This window comes from Camponotus vicinus, unplaced genomic scaffold (genome assembly GCF_025532165.1).
Source record: "Camponotus vicinus isolate PSW18456_S1 unplaced genomic scaffold, iyCamVici1.0 SCAF_2, whole genome shotgun sequence".
NCBI classification, from domain to species: Eukaryota; Metazoa; Arthropoda; class Insecta; order Hymenoptera; family Formicidae; genus Camponotus; species Camponotus vicinus.
The window spans coordinates 19,436,604-19,449,605 of NW_028141956.1; the positions used below are offsets into that span (position 1 = coordinate 19,436,604).

Consider the following 13,002-nt stretch of genomic DNA (forward strand, 5'->3'; position numbering starts at 1 on the left):
TTTGCCCATTCGCACAATTTCTTTGTCGTTGTTATTTGCTTGTCGTTTTTATTTTGTAAGCTTGTACGATATGCATTTCTTTTAATGCACCCACCAATGCTGTCACAAGCCCCTTTACCGTGCGCGGTTGCAAAAAAGTGCCATTCGGCTTCAATTTTAAAATCCTTCTCGTGATTCAATAAATTTATAAAATTATATTTAAATAACTATAAGAAATTAGGCTCTGTGTATTAAAACATAAACTTAAATTTAAAGGCCATAAGAGCTAAACGCGGATAATAGTGCGTAAGTTCAACGAGAAAATAAGTTTTTCGTTGAAACTTATTTGTGTGCACAGGGCACAAATTTTCTTGGTACGATACCAAGAAAATTTTAAATAATTCTCAATTCGAGAATTTATTTAATTATTATCCCTCTTTCCCCCCTGTAATGTTGTAGGCGAGAAAAATATCGGGCCGAAAGTCGCTGAATCGGGAATCGAACCCGAGTCTTTCGCTTGCCGGGCGACTGCTCTTACCACTGAGCTATTCAGACCCTTCAACTCGATACTTCTCGGTCGCCTACAATTATATATTAAATTGAAGAATAACGCCATCTTCCGCCGGCGTGAATTATATTTGTTTTTATATTGAGAGCCTGCTCCATCGGAGAAATAAATAATTTTCTTGATGTTCTTCGCGCCAAATTTTTTTTTTAAAAAACTTATCATTCTAGAATTGTACAAATGTACACCAGCAGCATCGTGATTTATATATTCAGAGAAGACTACGAAGTTAACATGTTGTTTTACACCATTTTTTTTGTAATATATTACATATACATGTAATGTGGCTTGGTCTTTTGACCAGTGCTGCGATTGTATCGCATCTTGGACATGGAAAGAATAATTTTCTGAAAAATCTAAAGTAACTATGAATTCACCGTCACCTATCGAGTCTTTCAATTCTTGTAAATATTTTCCTTGAGATTTCGCAATAAAATCATGTTTTAAAAGAATCGATAAATCTGTACTGAGATTTTTCAAAAAAATATTTTGATTTTCTGTTTGACTAAGAAGCTGACATCTAGAAACAAAATTTTGATTGTAAACAAAACATAAAAATTTCGATATACTGAAAAAACGAAATGAATACGATTACCTATCAGTCGTGAGCCACTGATTATACGTTATTTCTGAAATAGCATATTTTTTAAAAATCGACTGTAGTTCTTTCATAATTCTATCAAAACCAGGGCAGTTTTTACAATTTCCCAGAAACAATTTGCATTTGAGACTGAACAAATAATATCGTTAAAGTACTGCTTATAGTCTGTCCCAAAAGTGATTTTTTTCCTATCGAATTCGTGTTGAAGACCTCTTAATTTTAGTCTAATATTTCCGTGTGTTTTGCAGACGCAGAAGTTGTGCGTATTTTTGGGACCAGCTAGTATACATTGAGGTGGCCTCAATGTTCTGAATACTGACAAAGAAATTTTTAAATCGGGACAATTGTTTAAAAAATCAGCATGCAACTCTGATAGATTTCCCAACAACAAACGTTTCTGAAAACAATTTTGAAATTTAATTTAAAAACGTAAATTTACAATCAAAATCAAAATTAATGTTTTTATAATAATATTGAATAATTGATAAATTTGTTGATAATATTTTCTATTTTAAATTACCGTTTCATGACGACGTTTCCCGTTAACAATAACAGATTTATAATCTTTCATCCCTGGCATAACTCGACTCACATTATCGGAAAGAAAAAAATCTCGCACTTTATTTATTATGTCTATATTCATAGAGTTGCCTTTCTTTTTATCGGGATAAGTACCGTAACCATTTTCTTTCTTCAATTTTCGAGCCATTATCACCACGTGTTTGCTCACTGAAAATTCTTTCGCGGTTCTCCGAATAGACCATTCGACCGGCATGGTTGTAAGTAAAAAAATTTTCTCTTTTCGATTAGCTGCTTGTAATAATGCTGATTTTAAATCCGCGATCCAGTTATCATGATTTTCTTCATTATTTAAACTTGAATTCGGACTAATAATTGATTTACGAATAAACTCTTCATTATTTTCTAACAAATTAAAATCTAATTTGCCGTCAGGTGATTCCATGACAGCTTTTTCTAAAACGGAAACTAATTTTATTCGTTTTATTTCTTTATCTATTTTTTGACACTTATAATCTGGATCCTTGGACGATACATCAATATCCATATCTTCTTCTTTCTCTTGCGTATCTACTTCTTCTGTAGTCTTATCCATTCGTTTTTCCGCGACATTACTTACTGTTATTAAATGATCTTTTTTCTTATATAGCTGCGTTCTACATGATTGGCAAATGTACTGACCTTGCCAATTGCGAAATTTTTCGTCACATGCACTTGTCAAAAACACTAAATTTATCCGGTAGCACTTGTGACCTTTCTTTTGGAAAGGATTGCAGCATTTTGGCGGAGGTGTCATTACAACTTAGACAATAGACTTACTGAACGACAATGCGTCTGCTCGAAGAAAAAAAAAACAAAACAAAACACAACACGCCGTGTCGATTGTTGCTTGTTTTTCAACCAATGATATCGATACAGTAGATTGCGATCTGTTTTTTTTTTTTTTTATAGTAATATACCAACGAACGTATTTGTTATTTATTTGAATACTAATGTTAAATAATAAACATTTTTCAAGTCACAGTTAAATAAGATTAATAATTTCAAAAGTTGCAATGATAGAAAGCGAGTCTGTAAGGTAGATAACCCGATGCGAGTCTTCTGTGACAGATATCTCGTTCGTACATTTCACATTAAAATATTCATAACTCTTATTCTATTTGGAAATACAGTAATTTTCTTTCGCGTAAATATAGCTTAAAGCATAAGGAATATTATGCTTCAAAGCTTTTTTTTCTAAACCTACGAGAAGTAAATTAATTTTTTAATTGTTTATTTAAAAATTAATTATTTAAAAACAAATTTTAAATTTTCATAAATTTTATTTTTTATTTCTTTTAAATTATTTTTCACGAATCTACCCTCAAAATTTCATCAAATTTCATCGAGTACTTCCGGAGATATATCAATTTGAAAAAAAAGTCGTTTATAAATTAATTTGTTTATAACATCGCCAAAAATGCGAATTTTTTGACAAAAATTTTTCTGAGTATTCTCTACACATATAGCAACGTAAGTGTGCACTAAACTGATTGGGATTCAATAGGTCCATTTTTAGTGTCCGATTTCACTAATTTTGACTCTATACGAGTGTCAGAAAAGAAAGAGACTGAAGAAGAAATAACTAGCGATGTATTAAAGTCAACGTTTAATGTAATGAAAGAACAGTTTGTTGAAGTAATAAATAATTCTTTGAGGGAAGGTTGCTGTCCAGAGAGTTCGAAAACATCAACGATAATACCGATTCCAAAAATAGAAAAAGCTAAAAAAGCAAGTGAACATAGACCTATTAATATGCTACCAATATATAAGAAAGTGTTAGAATTAGTGGTAAAGAAGCAAATTGAAATGTATCTGGAATCTAATGGTATTATAACAGAACATCAATCAGGTTTTAGAAAACAGTATTCGTGTGAAACGGCAATTCAAACTGTTGTTAACGAATGGAAATTAATAGTTAGCGAAGGAAAAATGGTTGGAGTAATATTTATGGATCTTAAGCGAACTTTCGAAACAATAGATAGAGAAAGATTAATAAAAAAATTATATCAATATGGAATTAGAGGGATGGTTTTAGAATGGTTAAAATCATACTTAAATAATAGAACGCAGCAGGTTCGTTTCAAATGAGCGTAAAGACACGTCCGACTTCCTCCCACATACATCCCTATCTTTCTCTGGAGGCCTGCCCCGGCCCTATCTTAGGGTCCATCCGCCACTGCTATTTGGTACAGTGGGGATTTTCATATATACTAGAGGGATCTTGGGGGATGTGGTCACTCTACGACGTTGTGCTCGTCGGTGCCGTTTTATACGGAAGGCCAGTCGGAAGCCAGCATGTACGCGAATACCTCCACCGGCACTTATTTGGTCAGCGAGCGACCTTTTCAAGGATCCTCCATGGCAATCGGCATTGCATCCATCGAGCAAGATACCAACATCGCTCTGGAGTCGCATATCACTGTGTTAAAAAGCAGCATTAGGTGTGAGGTCTGGATAGCTCAGTGGTCTAGAGCAGTTGCCCGGAAAGCGAAAGACTCGGGTTCGATTCCCGATCCAGCCACTTGCGCCTCACATATTTTTCTAGTCTGCGAATATTGTTTTCTAGCAATTATTCGTTAGGCTGAAAAATGTGTGAATGCTTTCTCCACAGGATATGCGTCAATGCCGTTGTCACGGATGGATTCTGTCGCTCGTTGATCAAATGGGCGTAAAGACACGTCCGACCTCCTCCCACATACATCCCTATCTTTCTCTGGATAAATGGTCTAAATTAATTGCCACTGAATATGGAGTGCCGCAAGGATCTGTACTGGGACCCTTGTTATTTATTGTATACAGGGTGACCCATTTTAACTTAGGCAGCCAAATAACTCGAAAAATAAGCAAGATAGAGAAAAATGTTTTAGACAAAAGTTGTATGGTTTCGAGGGGGCCATAAGATGGTATCATTGGTTTGACCTTGAAGAGTCATTTGAAGGTCACGTGAAGGTCACTTCAATTTTTTTAAATGGAACATCCTATATATTTTTGTACATTCTTGTAGCTCATCTCGAGAGCTTTCCAAAACACTATAATTAAGTACATTTTCGTTAAGTACTTTTTGAGTTATGAGGCTTGAAATAATTTCTTAATTTTACATAAACCGTAAAATATCTTGTAAAATATTCATTTTTCGATTACCTTACCTTAATAGTTTTATGTACAAAATAATGAGAGGAATCAATTGGTGTAAAGAAAACACATAGTTGTTTCGAAGAAAAAATATGTAATTTGCAATTAACAATTCCATATTTTTTCTTAAAAACAACTATGTGTTTTCTTTACACCAATTGATTCCTCTCATTATTTTGTACATAAAAGTATTAAGGTAAGGTAATCGAAAAATGAATATTTTACAAGATATTTTACGGTTTATGTAAAATTAAGAAATTATTTCAAGCATCATAACTCAAAAAGTACTTAACGGAAAGGTACTTAATTATAGTGTTTTGGAAAGCTCTCGAAATAAGCTACAAGAATGTACAAAAATATATAGGGTATTCCATTTAAAAAAATTGAAGTGACCTTCACGTGACCTTCAAATGACTCTTCAAGGTCAAACCAATGATACCATCTTATGGCCCCCTCGAAACCATACAACTTTTGTCTAAAACATTTTTCTCTATCTTGCTTATTTTTCGAGTTATTTGGCTGCCTAAGTTAAAATGGGTCACCCTGTATATTAATGATATAATTAAAATTTGCCCTAAAGGATGTAGTATAAAAATGTTTGCGGATGATACATTAATATATGTAGCTGGTGAAAGTAGTGAGCAATTAGAGTCAAAAATGAATATGGCATTTAATATGGTAGAAAAATGGATGAATATAAATAAGTTGAAAATGAATGCAGGAAAAACGAAATATATGATAGTTAGGAGTGTAAGAAAGGAACTGAAAGGAAATATTGTATTGAAATGCTTGAATGGAACTGAGATAGAGCGAGTAGAGATAATGAAATACTTAAGAATAATTATTGATGATAAACTTCGATTTAAAGATCATTGTGACTATATGTTAAAAAAGATAGGAAAAAAAGACGAGTTTTTTAAATAGAATAGGAAATTGTATATCGGCATATACTAGATGTATTGTATATAAGACAATCATAGCACCTCACTTCGAATATTGTGCAACGTTGTTAATGGATATGGGAGAAACACAGCTGGATAAATTGCAAGTAGCGCAAAATCGGGCAATGAGAGTTATATTACAATGTGATAGGTATACCAAAGTGGAACATATGCTGCAAGCGTTGCAGTTCATGTCCGTAAGACAGAGGCTATATTATAATGTATGTTTATTTATTTTTAAGATTGTAAGGAATTTGCTGACAGAGCAGCTACGAAATAGACTAGAAATAGTAGAAAATGTAAGTGAAAGACAAACGCGACAGGCCGGAAATATTGCAATACAATTTCGCAGAACAAGAAATGCGTAAAAGAGTATGTTTTATGAAGGAGTGAAATTATATAAAATTATATAATGATTTACCAGCCGAAATGAAACATTGTGAAAGGATCGAACCGTTTAAGCGAATGTTAAAGGAATATATATTATTTAATGTATATATATTATTTAATGTTATTTAATGTAATCTAAAATTGTATACTACAAATAGCTGAGGAAGCTAATAAAGATCAATCAATCAATCAATCAATCTCCCTCCCTCCCCTCCCCCTCACACACACACACACACACACACACACACACACACACACACACATATTATTGTACACACGAAAAAAATAAAATTACGAAGGTTCGATTGCGCATATGACATTATTACACATATATACATTGCACACATAACATTATTGTACACATGCATATTGCACACATGCTCATTGCACACATGATATTATTGTACACATGCACATTGCACACATAATGTTAATACACACATATTGAACACATTGTACACATACAATAAGAAAATGATTTTGCATAATTAGAATCCACGATTAAAAGTGTAGACTAATACTGGATTGGGATAAACTTCCCAAAAAATGACCCAAGCTCGATTGTCACGACCCAAGCTCGATTGTCACAAATTTTTGTAGAAACGGTAATTATTTACTTATACGGACCACCTCCCGATTTCAATAATTCTCACATATGTTATCAAAATCATCACTCTAAGTATGTTGTGAAGGTTTTAGTCGGCGGTCATTGTTTATTAAAAAGTTATAAACAAAAAATGTCTAATGAATAATATGTAATTTTATGACACCGTGTACAAACTATGTTGTCGTTTGACGTTGCTTACCTTTCTTATATTGAAATCAGAAAGTGGAACAATGATAGGCTTCTATGTTTTTGATATTTCTTATGACTTTGAAAATATTTAAGAAAAGGTGAGTTAGTACAAGACTGATTGTTGTACAGTTAATATGAAGTTCCACGAGTTTCTCGCTTTAACAACAAAATATGATGAGTTATTAAACTATTTGTGCGAGAAAAATGTTACATTTGTAACTTTCTATGCAAAGTGAAGTGTATCCCGCATCGCAAACACGGGTTGGATTAGGTTATATCTTTTGAAAGTGGAGCCCCCCGCAGGGGGGCGGAACACACTGTCCACGCATGTACTTTCCAAGATGAAGCAAAGTTCACTTAATCTTGACCTCCATTAAGAGTAAATTTTGCTCCATCTTAAGAAGTGCATGCGTAAGTATAGTATGTTCCGCCCCCCTGCGGGGGGCTCTACTTTCGGAAGATATAACCTATATAGATATAACCTTTTTTTTTTTTTTTGCGTGAGGAAAATCCTCCTTATGGACACCCAGGGAGAGACCTGAGTAGTGTTGGGCTCTCCCCTCTGTCAAAAACGCAGAGGGGCCTACCAATAACCTAACCCAACCCGTGTTTGTGATGCGGGATACACTTCACTTTGCATAGAAAGTTACAAATCTATGAAACAATTGAAATTATGTAACAATTGACTTTTCGGTAAATGTGTATAAAAGGTCAGACCTTGCCTAAATACATTTAATACAATTTAAATTTATATAGAATTTAATACAATTTAATACAATTAAAAATATCACAAATGTATACGTACACACACACACACACACACACACATGCGGGGGTGTAAGGGGGGCCTTCGGCCCCCCGCCCACAACCACCCCGCCGGTAGGCAAGGTGGACCTCACTTTACAACTTACAGCATATATCCATTGTGATTGAACTCTTCGCAATGCGTCCCCTACCGCCGGGAAAGATGCGAGAAGGGAGCCGAAAGCCCCCTTGCACCCTCCCGTGTGTGTGTGTGTGCGTGTGTGTGCGCGCGCGCATACACGTACGTTTCTGACATTTATGTAAGTATCTTTTGTAAAATATATAAAAACTTCAATTTGTTGTATCTTCTAAACCAATACCATCCCCCACTTATTTCTTGCATAGAATTACTCAGAAAACTCTCCTCTACAACATATTGAAGTAGCAATAAAATCGATGAGGTCCTGACCTTTTATGCATATTGAAATTTTAATACATATGAAAAAAAATTAACACGACACTTGCCGTGGCCAAAATTATTTTTTTTCTGTTTGTTTTTGATCACTTTTTAAATTCCTACAAGGACGATGCTCAAATCGATGGGTCACATTCGAAAGAACAGCCATTGATTCTAGTAGAAAAAATTCCAAATAAAAGTTGTACCTCTCTTAAAAACGCAAATTTTATATTCTACATTGTTAATATAAAAGCAGTACTTTACAAGAAAGACGTAATTTGACATTTCTTTTCATTTTAATAAACCCCACCAGCACGCACACACGCCGGAAAAACGTCAAAGAAACGTTCGAACCCGAACCGTTCGAAAACAGTTCGGAAGTGCCACCACAAGAACGTCCGTTTTGACGTTCGTATTGAACATTCATTCCTAACGTTCAAAGAACGTGTGAAACCACTTCGTATTAAAAAGAGTATGCGTGAAGGCAGTGGATTCCGCTCCCCTGCGAGGGGCTCCACTATCAAAAAACTAGACACATAGGTTCGGATTGAACCTCGCTTCGCATGGAAAGTTGCAAACCCATGTGAAATTGTAGGAACAAGTGTCCCAGTCGATAGCACAAAATGCTAATTTGCGTTTTTATCGTAAAGTATTACTCTTACATTAATAGTGTATAGAACATGAAAGTTGTGTTTTTAAGAGAAGTACAACTTTCATTTGAAACTTTTTCTACTAAAATCAATATTTATTGTTATTAAAATAAAATCTACAAAAAAGGCATTTTTCCTTCATTTTGACCTTAAAGATGACCTTGTCGCCAATTTTCATTGTCATATTCGTAATCAGCGCGTCAAAATACAATAATATAAAATTTCAAAACAATCGGAAGTATGGATTTTTCGAAAGTGCATCCCTTAATTATCTTCTTAAATGAACAATATTTAAGATTTCCATATGGAAAAAAATATTAGAATTCAAAAATATTTTGGGTCTAGAACTATACTTTGGAAATAGGAGTGAATCTCACTTCGTGTGAAAGTCGATAACCTATGTGAAACACAATTATTACAGACTTCGTTTCGGGCCGTAAGCTCGAGGGCTCTGAGATAAACCTCGCTTTGCGTGGAAGTCGAAAACCCATGTGGAACAGAATAATTATAGACCTCACTTCGGGCCGTAAGCACGGGGGATGTGGCGTAGACTTCGCTTCGCGTGGAAGTCGAAAACCCATGTGGAACAGAACAATTATAGACCTCAATTCGGGCCGCACTATGTTCAATGACCCACTCAGTTCTCGAAAGGATTGATTTTGCACAATCGAAAAATCCAACATCTATAAAAATAAGGTAATTATGCACTTTACGGACGACCTCACCGATTTCAATGATTTTGACATATGTTGTCAAGCTCACTTTCCTGAATAAGTATTAAAAGGTTTTAAGTGTCGCTCACTATTTATTAAAAAGTTATTAACGAAAAAAGTTTAATGTAGAATATAGTATGATTTTGCGACAGCATGTACGTTTAAGAAGATATATTAGATCGAATACTTGTTCAATAGATAGAGAGAGAGTAAACGTGACATTGCGTTCAACATACTATAAAAAAAGGTAAATAATTTAAATTTATATAGAATTTAATACAATTTAATTCAATTAAAAAATATCACAAATGTATGTGCACACACACACACACACGCGCGGGGGGTGCAAGGGGGGCCTTTGGCCCCCCCTCCCGCAACCACCCCGCCGGTAGGGGATGCATTGTGAAGAGTTCAATCACAATGGATATATGCTGTAAGTTGTAAAGCGAGGTCCACCTTGCCTACCGGCGCGGTGAGGGAGGGGGTCCGAAGGCCCCCCTTGCACCCCCTCCGCGCGCGCGCGCGTGTGTGTGTGTGTGTACACATACATTTGTAATATTTTTTAATTGAATTAAATTGTATTAAATTCTATATAAATTTAAATTGTTTACCTTTTTTTATAGTATGTTGAACGCAATGTCACGTACCAAAACAAAGTTTGACATTACAAAACAAAGTTGAACATACTGTATTCACGCATGTACATTTCACCTTGACTCTTAAAACGTACATAATGTCTAAAAATTGCACATAATTCGTAAAACTTTTTTTGTTAATAACTTTTTAATAAATGACGAGCGACACTTAAAACCTTTTGATATTTACTCAGGAGAGTGAGCTTGACAACATATTTCAAGATCATTGAAATCGGTGAGGTCGTCCGTAAAGTGCAAAATTACCAAAAATAATAAAAATTTGAACACCTCAAGAACAAAACATTTCTGCCCTTGTGGCATTTGACTTCATTTAGTACTACATATCTGTAAAAATTGATCAAATTTAGAGATGAACCGCATACGAAAATCTTGCCCAAAGCATCAAATTATATTTTTATATTTTACGTGAAATAATATCATGTGTACAATGTGCATGTATACAATAATATCACGTGTGCAATGTATATGCGCGCAATAATATCATGTATGCAATAATTTCATGTGTGCAATGTGTATGTGCGCAATAATGTCATGTGTGCAATCGTACTTTCGTATTTTCATTTTTTCCGTGTGTGCAATAATACATGTAGGCAATCGAGATGTAAACAATCGGGAATGTTGGTAAAAGAAGCTGTCGCAGAGGTGTAGCCAGGTAGAAATGTTAGAGCAGGCAAGAAAACTGACAGAGAAATTTCGCTGCCCGATGACAAAAAAAAAGAGGATGATATTTATGAAAAAGTATGGTAAATGTGCTGAATAGGGGACCTAGCCCCAATAACCTTGACCTTGACCTTGACATATGTTGTCAAGGTCACTGTCCTGAGTAACATTAAAAAGATTTTAGCCGTCGCTCGTCATTTATTAAAAAGTTATTAACAAAATAAGTGCTATAGATACAACATTTTTAGTATTATATGACTCTTAGCAAAAGTTAAGTTTAAATGTAGAATGAACTTCATTTCGTCTTGCAAAGTACAAAAAAACTAATCTAACTGAATTAGTTACCTAAAAAGTTTTATAAGTAAATTTTAATATTCCGTACATTTCGATTTATAAATATTTTTTCGACACCGTATGTACATTTACGGAATCACTACAATATATATGTGATGTAAATATTCAATATATTCCGAAACTTACTCTTCTATTTTGCTTTTTTTGTCATATATATATTAGACATTCTTATTTACTCGGTAGGATAATAATTACATTTATGTTATTCAGTATGATAGTACTCATAGTGCGTCCGTTACTAATCAGTTGCTCACAGAATTTCAAATATTTCATAATATTTCGAAAATCCGTTTGCGAATTTATTAATATGACGTACAATTTTGAATCTTTGTGGAATTTTTTATGTGAAGAAAAAGTAGTTCGCAACGAAATAAAGTCCCAGGTGTTCAAATTTATTACAAATAATTAATGCTTCAGAAAATTACGTATTGCATTGTACCAAGAAATATTATAAAGTTATTAGAGGCCGAAAACGACGAAGAGAAATGTGTAATTTCAAAATTAGTGCATTTAATGTGCACATGGTTTGAACGATCGCATATGGATCTAATTAAAATCTGCCGTTTTATTGCGTATTTTTTAATGATGGAACCACCACGACACAGATTCTTAACAGTCGAATTAGAGTTGAATAATCATGTAATTGTAGATTGGACAAATTTCTGTCGAGAAGTAAGTATAATATATTGCTTCTGTGTGTGCTTTGTTTATTTATGATTAAACTAATGTTGTATTTGTGTTTATTAAATCATGTCTAGTTACTTCAACAATGTATTGAACGCGGACAAAAACCAATCGGTGGAGAAAATAAAATCGTTAAAATAGACGAAGCTAAAATAAGCAAAAGAAAATATAATTCTAGACGTATAATTAGAAGACAATGGGTTTTTGACGGAATTGAACGCGATACCAAAAATGCTTTTATTATACCTGTGCCAAATCGATGTAGCGAAACTCTTTTCCCTATTATTAAAAATATATCGCACCTGGTTCAATTGTTTATACAGACAATTGGCGCTCGTATAATATTTTAGATAATTGTGAAAATTATACACATAAAACAGTAAACCATGCCACTAATTTTGTAGATCCTGAAACTGGCGTTCACACGCAGAATATAGAAAGATTGTGGAGAGATATGCGATCGAAAATTTCTCGTTACGGTGTCCGTGATTACCACTTCATACACTATATCGCAGAATTCTTATTTAAAAGAACATACAATTTCGATCAACGTATTAATGCTTTTTTTGATATTATGAATTCGATGTATCCACTGGATAATCTGAATATTCAATAAACTTCTTTTGATTTATATTTTTTATCATTTTTTAATTAACAATTACTAACAGAACATTTCAGCAAATGTTGCGTTTAACGCAGCAATGAGATAAGTTTGAGTTAGGTTATATCTTCCAAAAGGAGCCTCCCGCAAGAGGGCGGAATCCATTGCGTTCACGCATGTACTTTGCAAGACGAAACGAAGTTAATTCCTAACGAGAGTCAAGGTGAAATGTCCATGCGTGAATGCAGTGGGTTTCGCCCTCCTGCAGGGAGGCTCCACTTCCGGACGGTATAACCTAACGCAAACCTATTTCTGATTTAAAACTAAAATTTGATTTGAGGCGAACCTTACTTTGCATCAAAAATTGCAAACCCATGTGTACTTCGTTTTATCTTGCAAAGTACATGCGTGGCTACAGTAGGTTCTGTCCCCCCTACGAGGGAAATTAAAATTTGGTTTATGGAATGGTTTTAGAATCAGAATAGGTTTGGGTTAGGTTATATCTTCCGGAAGTGGAG

General features: G+C 34.2%; 1 protein-coding gene and 2 non-coding genes across 3 annotated transcripts in view; 1 reads left to right on the top strand and 2 right to left on the bottom strand.

Moving 5' to 3' along the window:
• Atg4a (Autophagy-related 4a) overlaps positions 1-13,002 on the bottom strand; it is a 254,744-nt gene that overhangs the window by 46,574 nt on the left and 195,168 nt on the right. The gene's annotated exons all lie outside the window — the stretch shown is intronic.
• Positions 461-534, bottom strand: Trnaa-ggc (transfer RNA alanine (anticodon GGC)). Its single transcript has one exon. It is a non-coding gene; the product is annotated as a tRNA-Ala (tRNA).
• Trnas-gga (transfer RNA serine (anticodon GGA)) lies at positions 4,154-4,227 on the top strand. The gene has a single exon. It is a non-coding gene; the product is annotated as a tRNA-Ser (tRNA).